Source organism: Odocoileus virginianus, chromosome 25, assembly GCF_023699985.2.
Source record: "Odocoileus virginianus isolate 20LAN1187 ecotype Illinois chromosome 25, Ovbor_1.2, whole genome shotgun sequence".
Classification (NCBI taxonomy): Eukaryota; Metazoa; Chordata; class Mammalia; order Artiodactyla; family Cervidae; genus Odocoileus; species Odocoileus virginianus.
In genome coordinates, this window is record NC_069698.1 from 6,354,553 (window position 1) to 6,371,242 (window position 16,690).

The 16,690-nt window shown below is 41.9% G+C and overlaps 2 long non-coding RNA genes across 2 annotated transcripts in view; one reads left to right on the top strand and one right to left on the bottom strand.

The window, feature by feature from the left end:
- The window catches only part of LOC139031043 (uncharacterized), a 67,962-nt gene extending 52,192 nt beyond the window's left edge, over nt 1-15,770 (bottom strand). The window contains exon 1 of the long non-coding RNA XR_011483461.1: nt 15,616-15,770. This is a non-coding gene — a long non-coding RNA (uncharacterized lncRNA). The remainder of the gene's footprint in view (nt 1-15,615) is intronic.
- Nucleotides 11,931-14,315, top strand: LOC139031087 (uncharacterized). Its single transcript, XR_011483519.1, has 2 exons — nt 11,931-12,216; nt 13,921-14,315. It is a non-coding gene; the product is annotated as an uncharacterized lncRNA (long non-coding RNA).
- Nucleotides 15,771-16,690: the final 920 nt, after the last annotated feature.

Genomic DNA, 16,690 nt, shown 5'->3' on the forward strand with positions numbered 1-16,690 from the left:
AAGTCAATAAATAGCTGATGATTGTCATTTTTTTTCTATCATATTTTTAACTTACTTAGGTTCATGTAACTGGTGGAACAAATCTCCATTGACACCCAGTTATATATTTTTCCCACCTCCTTCATTAATTATATAGTTCCTACCTACCCCTACCTATGCCTCTTCATGGCATTATTACAGCAAACTTCATAATACTATACAGGCAGAAAAAGCTAGATTAAGTCATAGTAACAAAGGAATCCAAAATCTTGGTAACAGGAAAAAAAATCTGAATATATGCCTTGCCCTTTCTACATACCTGTTATGCCTTCCCAGCACTCTCCAGAACTTAGTCTGATGAAGCAAACGCATCTCAAACATTCCTGGTCACAATAACAGGAGAAAAGAGCTCTGGTGGTGTGGAGGTGGCGGTGCTGGGGGGCGGTGTGAAAGCAATAATTGAATGCACAGGTTCAGATGTGCTATATACCTTCTTATACCTTATTACCCATCCACAGAGAGGCCAAAAGCACATTATTCTATATGTGGAGAAGGTGCAAAGCCAGAAATACCTGCAGTCATCACTAATGATTACCACGCTGTATTAATAACATCTTAACCCACCTCTCATTTTTCTCCCCCACAAATGCAGAGGTGTAATTTCTAAGGTTTTGACACTGTTTGTTCCTTGTCCACTTATTTTATATCTTGCAAGGATATACTGCAAAAAACAGCTCTTTCTACTTTACCATCTCCTGTTTCTCTTCTGAATCTCCAGTTTCCTTTTTTCTAAGTATTGTCAACAAAATATTTTATCCACGCTATAGAAGTGCTGGAGGATGAAATGTGGAATTTTGCCAAATCACTTTAAAATGTTGCCTGAAAGCTCTCTTGCATGAGAATCGTCAGAAAATAATCTGGAGATTCTCAGTCTCTTCAATTACCCCAAGGAAAGACAAAAGCGAGCCAGAGATTTGTAGTGGATATCAACCAAAATGAATTTTTGCCACTTGTATCATTTAGTCTAAAAGTGAGCGGTGTGTGTGCACGCACTTGTTCACTCAGTTGTGTTTGACTCTCTGCAGCCCCGTGGACTGCAGCCCACAGGCTCCCCTGCTCACGGAATTCTCCAGGCCAGAATACTGGAGCGGGTAGCCTTTCCCTTCTCCAGGGGATCTTCCCAACCCAGAGATCAAACCCAGGTCTCCTGCATTGCAGGTGGATTCTTTACCAGCTGAGCCCCCAGGGAAGTCCAAACGTAGTGGCTAAAGAGGGCATTATCTGTGGTGATGGTATCAGTGATTGAAAGCGTAGGACAGAGTTAGGAAAAAGGGACTGAACCAAATACACCTTCACAGAACTGAGTGTATGGTCTTATCTCCAAGTACAGTCTTCCTTAAAATTATTAAGAAAATAAAAGTAACCTAGAGTGGGAAAAAAAAAAAGGAAAGAATACTAGGGTGGGTAGCCATTTCCTACTACTGGGGACCTTCCCGAACCAGGGATCAAACCCGAGTCCCTTGTATCTCCTGCATTGGCAGATGGGTTCTTTACCACTAACATCTCCCAGGAAGCCCATAAGTGAGGGGGTAATTCACCATTGGCGTATAATCAATTTGTAAAAATTTCTCCTTTCTATTTAGATTAGAGTTGATTGGTGGCTGGTATTATAAATTATTTTTTCATCAGAACATCCAATACTGATTTGCACATAGTAGGCAGTTCCAAACTGTCAGTTACATTGTACAATATGACACTAAGTGCTTCTAGGAATGTTTAAATAGGCCAGTAGAAGCAAGGATATTTTTTTTTCTGCAAAGACCCTTTCTTGATTAGAATTAATGTTAATCCTCTATATAATCTACTTTCACAACAACTTTATAAGTATGCATGATTTTGCCAAATTTTAAAGTGGAAGAAAATGTTCTCAGAAAGATTAGTTTCTCAGTTGTAAGTGACGATTTGGTCATCAGGGAATCTGCAGCAGGAATTCATGCTTTCTGAATATAAATCCAGGATTGTTTCCATTAATAATGTTATAACTCTTGAAGCCAGATGTATCACTGAGGATTGGGTTTGGCTGCATACACCAGCAATGGAACAACACAGACGTTCTCTTTTCCTGTTGCCTCTATGTGGAGGTGGGCAGACCTGAGCCGCGGTGGTGACCCTACGGAACGATTCAGGGCCCCCGCAGCTGCCTGTGTGCCTCACCATGGCTGCCACCCTCAGCAAGAGTTCATGCTCCAGGAGCACACCTGGGTTCCTGGGGTTTCCAGCCATCACCTCCCTGTGGAGGGTTATATGCAGAACTACTAAAAATGAGCATTTCCAAACCAAGTGAGCTCTTCTAAAGCCGTGTACTTTGAAGTCCTCACGACACTTCCATCTCTGTGTCACCGGTCAGAACTTAGCCTGTGACCAATCTCACTCTAAGGGTGGCTGGAAATCTGGGGAATCAGTCTTTAGTTCTGAGAGATGAACTCGGTAAAACTCATGGACCCGTCACCAAGGAGGAGGGGAAGAATGGACACGACATAGGACAATGGCGGTCTCTGTGACAGTTCGGTACCTATTTTAATATGAATATTCTCTCCATTTTCAGTTCAGTTCAGTCGCTCAGTCGTGTCCGACTCTTTGTGATGCCATGAACCGCCAGGCCTCCCTGTCCATCACCAACTCCCAGAGTTTACCCAAACTCATGTCCATTGAGTCAGTGATGCCATCTAACCATCTCATCCTCTGTCATCCCCTTCTCCTCCTGCCTTCAATCATTCCCAACATCAGGGTCTTTTCAAATGAGTCACCTCTTCACATCAGGTGGCCAAAATATTGGAGTTTCAGCTTCAACATCAGTCCTTCCAGTGAATATCCATGACTCATTTCCTTTAGGACGGATTGGTTGGATCTTCTTGCAGTCCAAGGGACTCTCAAGTCTTCTCCAAAACCACAGTTCAAAAGCATGAATTATTCAATGCTCAGCTTTCTTTATAGTCCAACTCTCACATCCATACATGACTACTGGAAAAACCATAGACTTGACTAGACGGACCTTTGTTGGCAAAGTAATGTCTCTGCTTTTTAATATGCTGTCTAGGTTGGTCATAACTTTCCTTCCAAGGAGTAAGTGGATTTTAATTTCATGGCTGCAATCACCATCTGCAGTGATTTTGAAGCCCAGAAAAATAAAGTCAGCCACTATTTCCACTGTTTCCCCATCTATTTGCCATGAGGTGATGGGACCAGATGCCATGATCTTGGTTTTCTGAATGTTGAGCTTTAAGGCAACTTTTTCACTCTCCTCTTTCACTTTCATTAAGAGGCTTTTTAGTTCCTCTTCACTTTGTGCCATAAGGGTGGTGTCATCTGCATACCTGAGGTTACTGATATTTCTCCCAGCAATCTTGATTCCAGCTTGTGCTTCCTCCAGCCCAGCATTTCTCATGATGTACTCTGCATATGAGTTAAATAAGCAGGGTGACAATATACAGCCTTGACGTACTCCTTTTCCTATTTGGAACCAGTCTGTTGTTCCATGTCCAGTTCTAACTGTTGCTTCTTGACCTGCATTCAGGTTTCTCAAGAGGCAGGTCAGGTGGTCCGGTAGTCCCATCTCTTTCAGAATTTTCCACAGTTTATTGTGATCCACACAGTCAAAGGCTTTGGCATAGTCAATAAAGCAGACATAGGTGTTTCTCTGGAACTCTATTGCTTTTTCAATGATCTAGAGAATGTTGGCAATTTGACCTCTGGTTCCTCTGCCTTTTCTAAAACCAGCTTGAACAATTGGAAGTTCACAGTTCACAGGTTGCTGAAGTCTGGCTTGGAGAATTTTGAGCATTACTTTACTAGCATGTGAGATGAGTACAATTCTGTGGTAGTTTTAACATATTTTGGCATTGCCTTTCTTTGGGATTGGAATGAAAACTGGCCTCTTCCAGTCCTGTGGCCACTGCTGAGTTTTCTGAATTTGCTGACATATTTTATGCAGCACTTTCACATCCTCATCTGTCAGGATTTGAAATAGCTCAACTGAAATTCCATCACCTCCACTACCTTGGTTTGTAGTGATGCTTCCTAAGGCCCACTCAACTTCACATTCCAGGATGTCTGGCTCTAGGTGAGTGATCACAGCATAGTGATTATCTGGGTCATGAAGATCTTTTATTGTATAGTTCTGTGTATTCTTGCCACCTCTTCTTAATATCTTCTGCTTCTGTTAGGTCCATACCTTTTCTGTTTTTTATTTGATCCATCTTGGCATGAAATATTCCCTTGGTATCTCTAATTTTCTTGAAGAGATCTCTAGTCTTTGCTATTCTATTGTTTTCCTCTATTTCTTTGCATTGATCACTGAGGAAGGCTTTCTTATCTCTCCTTGTTTAACTTTGGAACTCTGCATTCAAATGGGTATAGCTTTCCTTTTCTCTTTGCTTTTCGCTTCTCTTCTTTTCTCAGGTATTTGTAAGGCCTCCTTAGATAGCCATTTTGCTTTTTTGCATTTCTTTTTCTTGGGGATGGTCTTGATCCCTGTCTCCTGTATAATATCATGAACCTCCACACATAGTTCATCAGGCACTCTATCAGATCTAGTCCCTTAAATCTATTTTTCACTTCCACTGTATAGTCATAAAGGATTTGATTTAGGTCATACCTGAATGGTCTGGTGGTTTTCCCCACTTTCTTCAATTTATGTCTGAATTTGGCATGATCTGAGCCACAGTCAGCTCCAAGTCTTGTTTTTGCTGACTGTATAGAGCTTTTCCATCTTTGACTGCAAAAAATATATCAATCTGATTTCAGTGTTGACCATCTGGTGATATCCATATGTAGAGTCTTCTGTTGTATTGTTGGAAGAGGGTGTTTGCTATGACCAGTGCGTTCTCTTGGCAAAACTCTATTAGCCTTTGCCCTGCTTCATTCCGTACTCCAAGGCCAAATTTGCCTGTTACTCCAGCTGTTTCTTGACTTCCTACTTTTGCATTCCAGTCCCCCCAAATGAAAAGAACATCTTTTTGGGGTGTTAATTCTAAAAGGTCTTGTAGGTCTTCATAGAACCGTTCAACTTCAGCTTCTTCAGCATTACTGGTTGGGGCATAGACTTGGATTACTGTGATATTGAATGGTTTGCCTTGGAAACAAAGAGAGATCATTCTGTCATTTTTGAGATTGCATCCAAAAACTGCATTTTGGACTCTTTTGGCGACTATGATGGCTACTCCATTTCTTCTAAGGGATTCCTGCCCACAGTAGTAGATATAATGGTCACCTGAATTAAATTCACCCAGTGCAGTCCATCTTGGTTTGCTGATTCCTAGAATGTCGATGTTCACTCTTGCCATCTCCTGTTTGACCACTTCCAATTTGCCTTGATTCATGGACCTAACATTCCAGGTTCCTATGCAATATTGCTCTTTACAGCATCGGACCTTGCTTCTATCACCAGTCACATCCACAACTGAGTGTTGTTTTTGCTTTGGCTCCATCCCTTCATTCTTTCTGGAGTTATTTCTCCACTGATCTCCAGTAGCATATTGGGCACCTACCGACCTGGGGAATTCATCTTTCAGTGTCCTGTCTTTTTGCCTTTTCATGCTGTTCATGGGGTTCTCAAGGCAAGAATACTGAAGTGGTGTGCCATTCCCTTCTCCTGTGGACCACATTCTGTCAGACCTCTCCACCATGACCCAACCATTTTGGGTGGCCCCGCACGGCCTGGCTTGGTTTCACTGAGTTAGACAAGGCTGTGGTCTCCATGTTCAACCTCCAGTAAATAGTGATTAACCCAGAAAATTACTATGAATTTATAGTAATGCATTTTATCAATTGTGAGGTATACTCTTTCACCACCACCTTTTCACATGATGTATCTTATTGTCAGTAGAATCAATAAGATCAGTGAGGACACACTTATCATTACTTGTCACCTGCCCTAACAGCCAGATTCTGCTTGCCTAAGTTCACCTCAGATGATGCATAGATGTCACCTTGTTGTCGTTATCTTAGTTGCTCAGTCATGTCTGACTCTTTGTGACCCCATGGACTGTAGCCTGCCCGGATCCTCTGTCCACACTGGAGTGGGTAGCCATTACCTTCTCCAGGGGATCTTCCCGACTCAGGGATCGAACCTGGGTCTCCTGCACTGCAGGCAGATTCTTTATTATCTTAGCCACCAGGGAAGCCCAGACATTGCCCACATGGAGACTTACATTAATAACAGCTCCAGAACCCGAGCCTCTCCTGACTGAGGAAGGACAAAGCTCCATGCCCTGCCACACTTGGATAAATTTAATAATCATTTATTAATTATTCTTTCATTTACTTGATAATTCAAGAGTACTCCTTGAGTACCTAAAAACAAGTAAGTATTGTACTGGGCCCTGAGGACATGCCAGATGTCTGCATCATGAAAGCCATGTCTGCTTTCATCCCTTTGGCACTCTTCTGGAGACAATATGACAGGAAAAACAAATTATATAAAAATATAGATACCAGAAGAGCTGCGTGCAGAGAAAATAAAACAGGGTATGTGACAAGGGGTGTGCTTGTGGGGAGCAGGGTCTTAGAATTTACAATCAAAGAGAGTCTGGTAGGTGATACCCGAGTGGATGCTTAATTGAAGCAGAGCGCTGACATGCATGCCCAGAGGAAGGACACTCCAGGCAGCAAGGGATATAGGATTAAGCTTCTCTCTCAGACCCAATATTTGATCCAGTGACAAAAGAAGAAAAGAGCTATCAAACCGTGAAAACACATGGAAGAAACTTACATGTATATAGCTAAGTGAAAGAAGCCAGTCTGAAAAGGTTCTCCACTGTGATTTCAATATATGACAGGCTTGAGAAGGTAAAACCGTAGCAATAATAAAGGATCAGTGGATAGAGACTAGAGGTGTGTGAGGAAGGATGGATGAATGAGTGGAAAGCAGGGGACTCAGGACAGTGGGCCTGTTCTCCGGTGCTGATGGCGAACACACTGCATTATGCATTTGTCAAGACCCACAGAATGGACAACGGAGTGAACCCTAACGTGAACTACGGACTTTAGGTAATTATGTTAATATTGGATCATCAACTGGAACACATGTACCACACTAATGCAAGCTGTCAGTAACAGTAATGTGTATGTTTTTGAGAGAGAGGGGGAGAGAGGAGAGTTGGGGAAAGGGAGTATATGGGGAATCCATTCTTTCACCGTAGTTTTTCTGTAAATTCAAAATTCTCTAGAAAGCCTTTAAAAAAAATAGCTAGGGGGAGAAATATGCATAAAAGGATAAGAAGAATTTGTGACTGCTTTTGCAATCTACCACAGCAACAAAGACCATCGGCCAAACCTCTGGATTCATCTCCTAATTCATCTTGCCAGCCTTCTGGTCAAGTGGCCTAGCAACTCCCAACCCAGGCCCTGAATACAACTGCGTTTCGACACCCTGGTACATTTCCTGATGTTCTGCCCTTAGGTCGAGGGCTCCAAACTCCCCTTCTCTGTGTATTAAAGTTCTTTTCATTTCTTATCCAGATTCTCTTATTTTCTCCATAAACTGTGTTTGTATCCTTTAGTCAAAAAGAATCCTCCTTCCTTTGTTTTCCAACAACATCCTGCAAGTGCCTTATTATTGACCCTGGTTGTCCTTAGGTTATGCTGTTATTAGATGTTTTTTAATCTGTTCCCCTTGAGGGCCAGTTCTTTATCTTAATTTTCTTTGATTCAATTGTAACAGTACAGTGCAAGGCGTGTAAGTGGGACCAAGTGACTGTCAATTGGAAACAGCAATTTAAAACGTAGAAGAGAAGTGATAATTCAGTCACAAAAGTCTTGCTTTCTTGGTTTTCCAAAGTAGTTTGGATCTCCTGGTCCTCTTTCAATGTTAATGACCCAAATGCCATTTTACTTGTAAAATACAGAGAATGACATGAAGAGACAGTGTATGTATATGTTATTAAATTACACAAATGATAATAATAACAAGTGATTTCATGTAAAGTATGTAGTAGAAAGGGAAATTGGATCTATTGAATATAAAAAATATCACATTTAACTTACAGGCTGTGGTGAAGGAAAATACATATGAATTATTAGCTATTAGAGCGAGCAGATTCGTACTGTAATTGACAATGCTAACACCATAAACAGACAGAATTTCATGAGAATGAATTTGGAGTCAATGCTATACCATTTGGGGGTACATTTTTCTTTATTACCTTGACAATCGGAAACAGTGGGGATTTGAGTTGCTGATTTTAATTGATAAGCAGATTGCTTTTTGCCAACTATTGAGCTCTAATGGCCTAAGGTCTGCTCATTTTTTCAACATCATTTCTGCGCAATTGAAATAAAATGATCAATTAGTCTTTTAAGCACAGCATCTGTGTTTCGAGGGCAAGTTAAGAACGGATGTAAAAATTGATTTTGTGGATGAGTCTCAGAGGGGTACTGGCTCTTTCCCTTCAGGAAAGTTCCCATCTTTGAGCAGAAGGCAGCTGCTAGAATTAGGGCACAGTGGCAGATAAGTGCAGGTTTAGTACACAACCTATGAAACAGTTTTAACTGGTAACAACTGATGTAAGTGAGAGCTAATCTAATGCCACATTAGCTGAGAAAAACAAGTGAGCAAGAGAGAGAAATAACTACTCAGTGTTACATACCTAGAAGAGATAGAAGGCCATGACCCTAACAGTACACAGCCTCTCCCGCTGCCTCTAGGAGGGACATGTGGGGGAGGGACAAGAACCAAGGAGGGAGACTCTCCATTGATGGGAAACTTTATCCTCCTCAAAATTAGGTAACAGCCTCACATAATCCCCCGGGCCTTGTAATATACACTTATTAAGACAAATGTTTGTAGGGATGTACTTAGTGATAGAAAATTATGCTCACACATGTATGTATTCTATTATATCTATATGCATATCTGTATTATTTAGAGAATGTATGTACCTCTGTATATGAGTTCAGTTCAGTTGCTCAGTCGTGTCCAACTCTTTGTGATGCTACGGACTGCAGCATGCCAGGCTTCCCTGTTCATCACCAACTCCAGGAGCTTACTCAGACTCATCTCCATTGAGTTGGTGATGCTATCCAACTATCTCATCCTCTGCCGTCCCTTTCTCCTCCTGCCTTCAATCGTTCCCAGCATCAGGGTCTTTTCAAATGAGTCAGTTCTTCACATCAGGTGGCCAAAGTATTGGAGTTCCAGCTTCAACATCAGTCCTTCCAATGAATATTCAGGACTGATTCCCTTTAGGATGGACTGGTTGGATCTCCCTGCTTTCCAAGGGACTCTCAAGAGTCTTCTCTAACACCACAGTTCAAAAGCATCAATTCTTTGGTGCTCAGCTTTCTTTATAGTCCAACTCTCACATCCACACGTGACTACTGGATAAACCATAGCTTTGACTAGACGGACCTTTGTTGACAAAGTAATGTCTCTGATTTTTAATATGCTATCTAGGTTGGTCATAACTTTTCTTTCAAGGAGCAAGCATCTTTTAACTTCATGGCTGCAGTCACCATCTGCAGTGATTTTCGAGCCTAAGAAAATAAAGTCTGTCATTGTTTCCACTGTTTCCCCATCTATTTGCCATGAAGTGATGAGATCAGATACCATGATCTTAGTTTTCTGAATGTTGAGTTTTAAGCCAACTTTTACTCTGTTTCACCTTCATCAAGAGGCTCTTTAGTTCTTCTTCACTTTCTGTCATAAGGGTGGTGTCACTGGATATCTGAGGTTATTGCTATTTCTCTCAGCAATCTTGATTCCAGCTTGTGTTTCATCCAGTCCAGCAATTCTCATGATGTACTCTGCATATAACTTAAATAAGCAGGGTGACAATATACAGCCTTGACATACTCCTTGCCCGATCTGGAACCAGTCTGTTGTTCCATGTCCAGTTCTAACTGTTGCTTCTTGACCTGCATACAGATTTCTCAGGAAGCAGGTCAGATGGTCTGGTATTCCCATCTCTTGAAGAATTTTCCACAGTTTGTTGTTATCCACACAGTCAAAGGCTTTGGCATAGTCAATAAAGCAGATGTTTTTCTGTATATACATACATAAATGCATGCATATCCATATACATACATAAATGTATGTTTATCTGTACTTTAGAAAATGTATATCTGTATATATTCTATTATTTAGAAAATAGTATTCACAAATGTATGTATTCTAAAGTGTATACATAGGACCAAGATAACACCAGAAGAAATAATCTGCAGTAGTAAGAAAGAATCTTAGGTTATTGCATATAGCCCAGAATGTAGGGGGAAAAATGAGCAAGACTATGATGAGCATAAACCCAACTGACTTAATATTCTACATGACATCCAAGACATGCCTAGTTCGAAAAGCTCCACCAATTCACTGACACTCCCAATTTTGATTAAAAAGATACCCTCCTGTTTCATTTTCAGTGATGGAGCCTAGAGTTCATCAGATCCATTCCTCTGCCGTGAACACCACCCCAAGCAGCCATCTGTATCCCTCCCCCACCCAACACACACACACACACACCCACCAGCCTCAAGGGAGGAAAGACAAAATTCTTCATTTACCAAAATCATAATAAAAGTATTTATTTAGTTGTTTTGACTATTAACTGAGCCAAATTTTATAAAACACCTTGAACGTGGCAATCTCATAAAAACTGCTGTTACTGTTACTGTGCTACTGTCTGATTCCAAGGCAACACATAATCTAGGCATTAACCGTTGTGCATAATGAGTTCGTCATGATATAACGTAAAGCGCTGAACGTGGAATCACATTCAGGAGCGTTTGGTTTATTTACTCCACCTCCCTGAATCTCCACTTCTCTCTCTGTGAAATGGAGCGGTAACGTCCACCTCAGGACTGTTGTGAGGAATTGATGCACAGTAATTAGGAAGTGGGTGTTGGTGGATCAAGTCAGTATCGTCTGCGATCTCCTTCCAAAGCCTTCCCGCGAGTGTCTCCACCCGAGACAAGAGGATGCAGCACTTGAATCCGTGGGTTGTACTCCTGCCATTCTTTCCTTATTCTGAGTGATGGATGAAAACCTGTTATCTCTTTCTGAGCAGCAGTTGCTGTTGACTGCCACGCAAGTGTTCCCAGAACATGTTGCGAGCAGATAGTGATGCTTTATTGCCCACGGTCAGCTGACCATTTCTCTGGAGGAGTGAAAAACCCAAATACGGTATGTGAACCAATGCAGTCAACCTATTCAGAATTGGACCTGGATGGATCCAAGAGTGATCACATCCTTAACTACCCCATTTCCAGCAATGCTGCATGCTTACAAAGCACTCAAAAGCCCATTCGTTGTAATTGTGCATTTAAAATGCCCCAGTTTTTATGTTTATCTCTAAAGCCAATTATGTTCCTAAATTTGTTTTGCAAGTTTTCTCCCAGGAAATATCCAGTCATTCTCCAGATTTGAGCTATGGTATGACTTTTTATCTCCTTCCACCATCCTTTCCTATTCTACTGGCCACCAAGAACTTTGTTAAGAAATTCGAGATGAATATTAACATGAATCCTGTACTAGCACTTCTGCAAAGAGGCAGAGTAATCTTGGAGGCTAGCAGGAAACAGCCCTGATCGTCTCTCTGTAGGGGTTAAGGATCGTTAAGGTACAGGATCGTCTCTCTGTATCAGTTAAGCCTCGCTTCTCTCAATTGTGAAACAGAGAGAAGAATGCATTCTGGTAAAGAATGGTTGATGCTTAAGTGAATACATGAAAGGAAAATGCCTAGCACATAGCTGATGCTCAACTTTTCTATGGGTCTTCCTTCTCTACACACCGATTTGCTCAGTCTATCTTCTTGATCCCCCTTGTTAAAAACTTATTCTGAGCCTCTTGCCTATTTTAACTCAGCCCTGTCACAACTTCAGAGAAGCAATTTGTGAGCAAGTAGCTGCAGAAATACGTCCAGCTGTGCAGTTTCAGAGCTCCGGGCTTGGTGGCGGGGATGGGAAGGCTGGAGCCTTCCTGGGAAGCAGCAGTGACTCTCTGGCACCACCCCCATGAGACCACAGGCTGCCTGACAGACAGGAGCACTTTCCAGGCGCCCACTGGGCTCAAAGCACCTGACTGGGCTCCGTGAGGGCAGGCAAAGGAGAGAGATGACGGCCCTCCTGCCTGGCTGCTCCTTCCACCAACTGCTCAGAAGCCTGAGAGAAGCCAGGGAGTCAAGGTCAGCTGGAAGATGTCAGACCGCAGTGCACTCCACTCGAGGAGAGCTCACTTTGGGCTGGCAGGTATTTGTTAGCACAGAAAATATTCTCTCCTGGAGTAAGGGAGCTGGAAGTTAACCAGAGTCAGGGCGCTCAGGGGGCCTTGTAAATCTCAGAGCTGCCGAACAGCCTGAGAACGTCGCTGGGAACAGTGAGAGCATGTATTCCAGTCACATTTGAGCGCAGAAGCTTTTTGTAAACCCAGTGAAGCCAGATGCTGGGCGACCGCTTCGCTGAGAGGACAAAATCTAGGACAGAAGCTACAATAAAGCCACAGCGAAGCCACAGTCTCTTGGTGTCTTTATTTTTACTCGGTCCTTCTTAAGGTTTTGGATCTGTCATTTGTGAATATTGCCTGATCAAAAGGAAAACCTCTTGTGTGAGCAGAGAAGGGCTGGGGAGGGCAGGGGCTAGTTTATCTCTGCAGTGGATCCGCCCCTCCGCCAGGCCTGAGGAGCTTGGAGGAGCAGACTGTTCCAGCTGGAGATAATGGGGAGCATGATCGCCCCGCTGTCTCAATTATTTCTGAAATGCAAGCGTGCAAGGGCAGATCTGTGTTTAGGAAAAACCCAAGCCTTCCCACACAGCTGTGGGCTTTGTTCTCATCTTCTTCTCCTCAGAGTCCCACTCTCTCTGGGAGAACTAGATTCTCGCAGAAACTGAACCAAAATGGGAAGATTAATCCAGGTGGGTTACATGCCAGTTGTTTTTCGACAAATCTTTGAAGGTGGATGTGTAACAGACATTTCTAATTATTTATAATGACACTTCTATTACTGTGGCTCTTTTCTCCTAAGGACTTAGATTTCAGCATGCTCTAGAAGCCTACTGCTATTCATCACAGGTTATTTGTTTAAAAATTGAAGTATGGTGGACATGCAATAGGCAATCTAAAGTCACATTTTATGCATCTTTCCATTATTAACATTTTTCTATTAAGAGTGACTACTTTTCTGTGTCAATTAAATTATTTTTTAAAGACAAATTTCAAAGTTGTAACTTAAAAGATTTAAGAGCAAAGTCAACAATAAACTTAAGTATTGGAAAAAGAACTTCAGATTTGAGACAAAACACTAGGTTTAGTTGAACCGTACCACTTTAGAAAATGTTATTTACCCTTTCCGGCCCAGTGTCGTTAGGTATAAAAAAGGATGAAAATGTCTATGAAAATGACAATGTTGTGGTTATTAGAGTTGAATTTTAGCTATAAGAGTTGCATGTGATCAGTTAAATACATGAAAGCTACCAGGTGAAAGTCTATGATCACTAGTGTTTCCCTGGGTAGCGGTTCACGTTCACACAGTAGAAGGATAGCTTTGAACAGAGGTCCCATATGCGAGGGCCAGGGATAAAGTTTCAAAGCTGGATTTCTCCAGGAAGTCCACGAATACTCTGAAAACAACGAGCAAAACTTCCGGGCACCTGTGTATATTAGGACTCTGAGTTGCAAGCGACAGAAACTGAACCCACACCAACTTAGCCAGATAAGAAAGTACAGGTAGAAGCCTGGGCAGCTTGGAGACAGGTGGAACCTGGGCCTGGCATACAGCCAAGGTGCCCGTCCCGCTTGGTAGCTGTGTCTTTTTCAAACGCGCATTATTTGTAAGCAGATAGGGTGGGGATCCTAGAGAAAGAGAACCAGGCATGGCTTTCTTTACATAAGAGAAACTATTTTGGCCTTAACCATTTTGTGATCTAAGCCTAACTAGAATGCTTTCTCTTGAACAGGTCTCAGTAACTGATGATCTCAAAGGAATGAAGAAACAACGGAAAAGAAGTCAAGAAACAATCGTTCAAAATACACCAGAGTCCTGGTTCCTCCTCAAGGGATATACACAACAATCTGATACAAATCTGAGTTCTACAGGAACTAGGTCCCCCCACCCAGGTGGAGGATGGAATAATGATGTTGACCCCTCAAACTTCAATCAACTAAAGCTTGGTCTCTGGCAACCTTTGCCCCAATTCTATGATGAATTCTGCTCTGCTCAAGCCCCTTCAAGAACATACATACCCTTTACTCAAGAGTTCCTTCACTTTGGTGTTGGGGAGACACTGTCTTGTGAAAGATCCCTCGTGTTCTTCATACTTGCTGCAAGTAACAATAAACCCCTCCTTCTCCAGATCTCTGGGTTGGGTGTGTCTTTCAGCAAACCTAGTTTTTGGGTAACATATTCACTTTTACACAGCTGACCAGCTTCTCAAAAACACGTTGAGGGGCATGGATTCAGACCGTCCCTTCACCCATACTCGAGAGGAACTGATTCTCTTCCCAAGAGGTCTCAGGAGACAACTCCTTGGGAAGAGACTTCTGTCTTTTTAGAACATCACTGTGAGCAGGAGGCAGAGTACTGAAGATGCTAATGCGTACCACTTGCATGGCGTAGAGCAGGAAAAAGGAAAGCATTTCCCAAGAGAAAAGGAGATTGAGTATAGGGAGAGAAAGTTCACATAAATGGACTATTTTGTGGGAATTCTTTATCAGATTTTCAAACGTTTACATTCACCACAGAAGAACCACACATATCTATAGATTTGAGAATTAAAAGGATGTTTCCTTTTGTGGAAACATGTCTTAAGGCAGGTATTTCTTAAAGAAACACAATGTTCTGTGATATATAAAAAGTTTTCACTTAATTTCAGTCCTGTGATTAAAAAATTAAGTTACTCACTAATACCTTCACATAAACCAATGAATATCCCAATTGACATGCACAGAAGGCTACAATTAAGTTCTCAGTGGCCATCTTAGTTTCCATAAAATGGCTAATATCTGTAAATAGACATCCATCAACTTCAACAAATATTTGAATACTTGTTATGTATAAGATTTTGAGCTTAGATAATGTCAAAATATAGTTTACCACTTTGAGGAAACATCCTTAACATTTGTGACGGTTAATTTTACTCTCAGCTTAGCTAGGCTATGGTGTCCAGTTGTTAGTCAAACACCAATCTTGACGTCGCTTTGAAGGTACGTTTTAGACGTGATGAACACGGCAATCCGTAGACCCAGGAAAGCAGATTAGTTTCTATACTGTGCATAGACTCATCTAAACAGCTGAAAGCCTTAAAAGCAAAGATGGGTTTCTCAAAAAAGCAGTTTGGCCTCAAAACTGCAGCATAAACACCTCACCTAGGTTTCCAGCCAGCAGATTCCCAGCTTGCAGATTTTGGACTGAATACTGCAACACCAACCCTGCCGTGAAATTTCCAGCCTGCTGTACAGATTTCAAGACTCGCGAGCCGCACCATCATGTGAACCAATTCCTTAAGGCAAATCTCTTTCTTTCTCCTACTGGCTTCGTTTCTCTAGATTCTGGCTAACACAAGATCTCGAAAATATAAAGAGTATAAAAAATTGAGCCGAAAACCCAAAAATAAAATCAGTAGAAGAAGCAGACCTTCTGCAAGGTCACCTACCTTGGCGTGGACCTCGATCACCTGCGTGAACACATCCCAACAGCAGCGCAGACAGCGCGGCGGGCGGAACAGACGCTTGCAGGAAGCCTGCTCTGGGCCAACGTGGCTGTGTGAAGCGGAAACCCAGGCGCTGCCCACGAGAAGCCTGCGGGGCTAAAGATGCACGTGTGGGTCATGATCGTCCTGCCTGAGACGGTGGTTAGCGTGGGGTGGGGTGGGTCGGCTACAATGGAAAGAGCTTCAACCAGGTGCAAATCAAGCCTGATGGGCCCCTCCCTGACCAAGTTCTCATCACCTGTAGGCCCATGAAGCCCGTGGGGGGCGGGGGTGGTGATGGACCACCCACTCCTGTGCTCAAGTAGCCTGCTCTGCCAATAAAGGCACAGAATTCTCAAAAAAAATTAAAAAAAGGATAAAAGACAGTTCTGTGACTGTTTCACATAAAAAGAAATACAACAGATACTTAATGTTCTTCAAGATTAGGGAAAGCACATTAATAAATAAATTAAAATATGTATATTACATGTCAGAATGACAAAAAAGAAATACTTTCAATTTGTATTAGTAAACAAATGAACTCTGTTATTAGGTAACCACGCAGAGATAATTTTTTTAACCTGTGGTCACTTAATTACATTAAGGTAGTTAGAGACTTTCAGTGTGAGAAAACAGAGAAAAGATATTATGCAAAGTAAAACAAGTTAAATATAAAACTGCTAGCTTAAATTTGAATTCGAGACTCATTTTTCTCTTAAAAAACAAGCACATTTCTTGACTCTGTACACAGAAAACACCTAATAGTAATGAGAAGTGGTGTGGTTTGTGAATATAATTTCTACTAAAATATTCCAGGGCTGTTGATGAAATGAGTGTTTATAGGCAGACCTGGGGCAAATGATGGAAACATGAACTTGAAACATCTTACTGTAGCAGGAAATAAGGAGTTTATCTAGACCAATGTCTTCATATCAAAGAAAACAGAAACCAAAATGTAAAGTGCTCTCTCCCCATTGGCCTAAAATGTGGAGCCCTATACCAAGGTCACAGGTGTGGAGCCTTGGACCACAGTCACAGG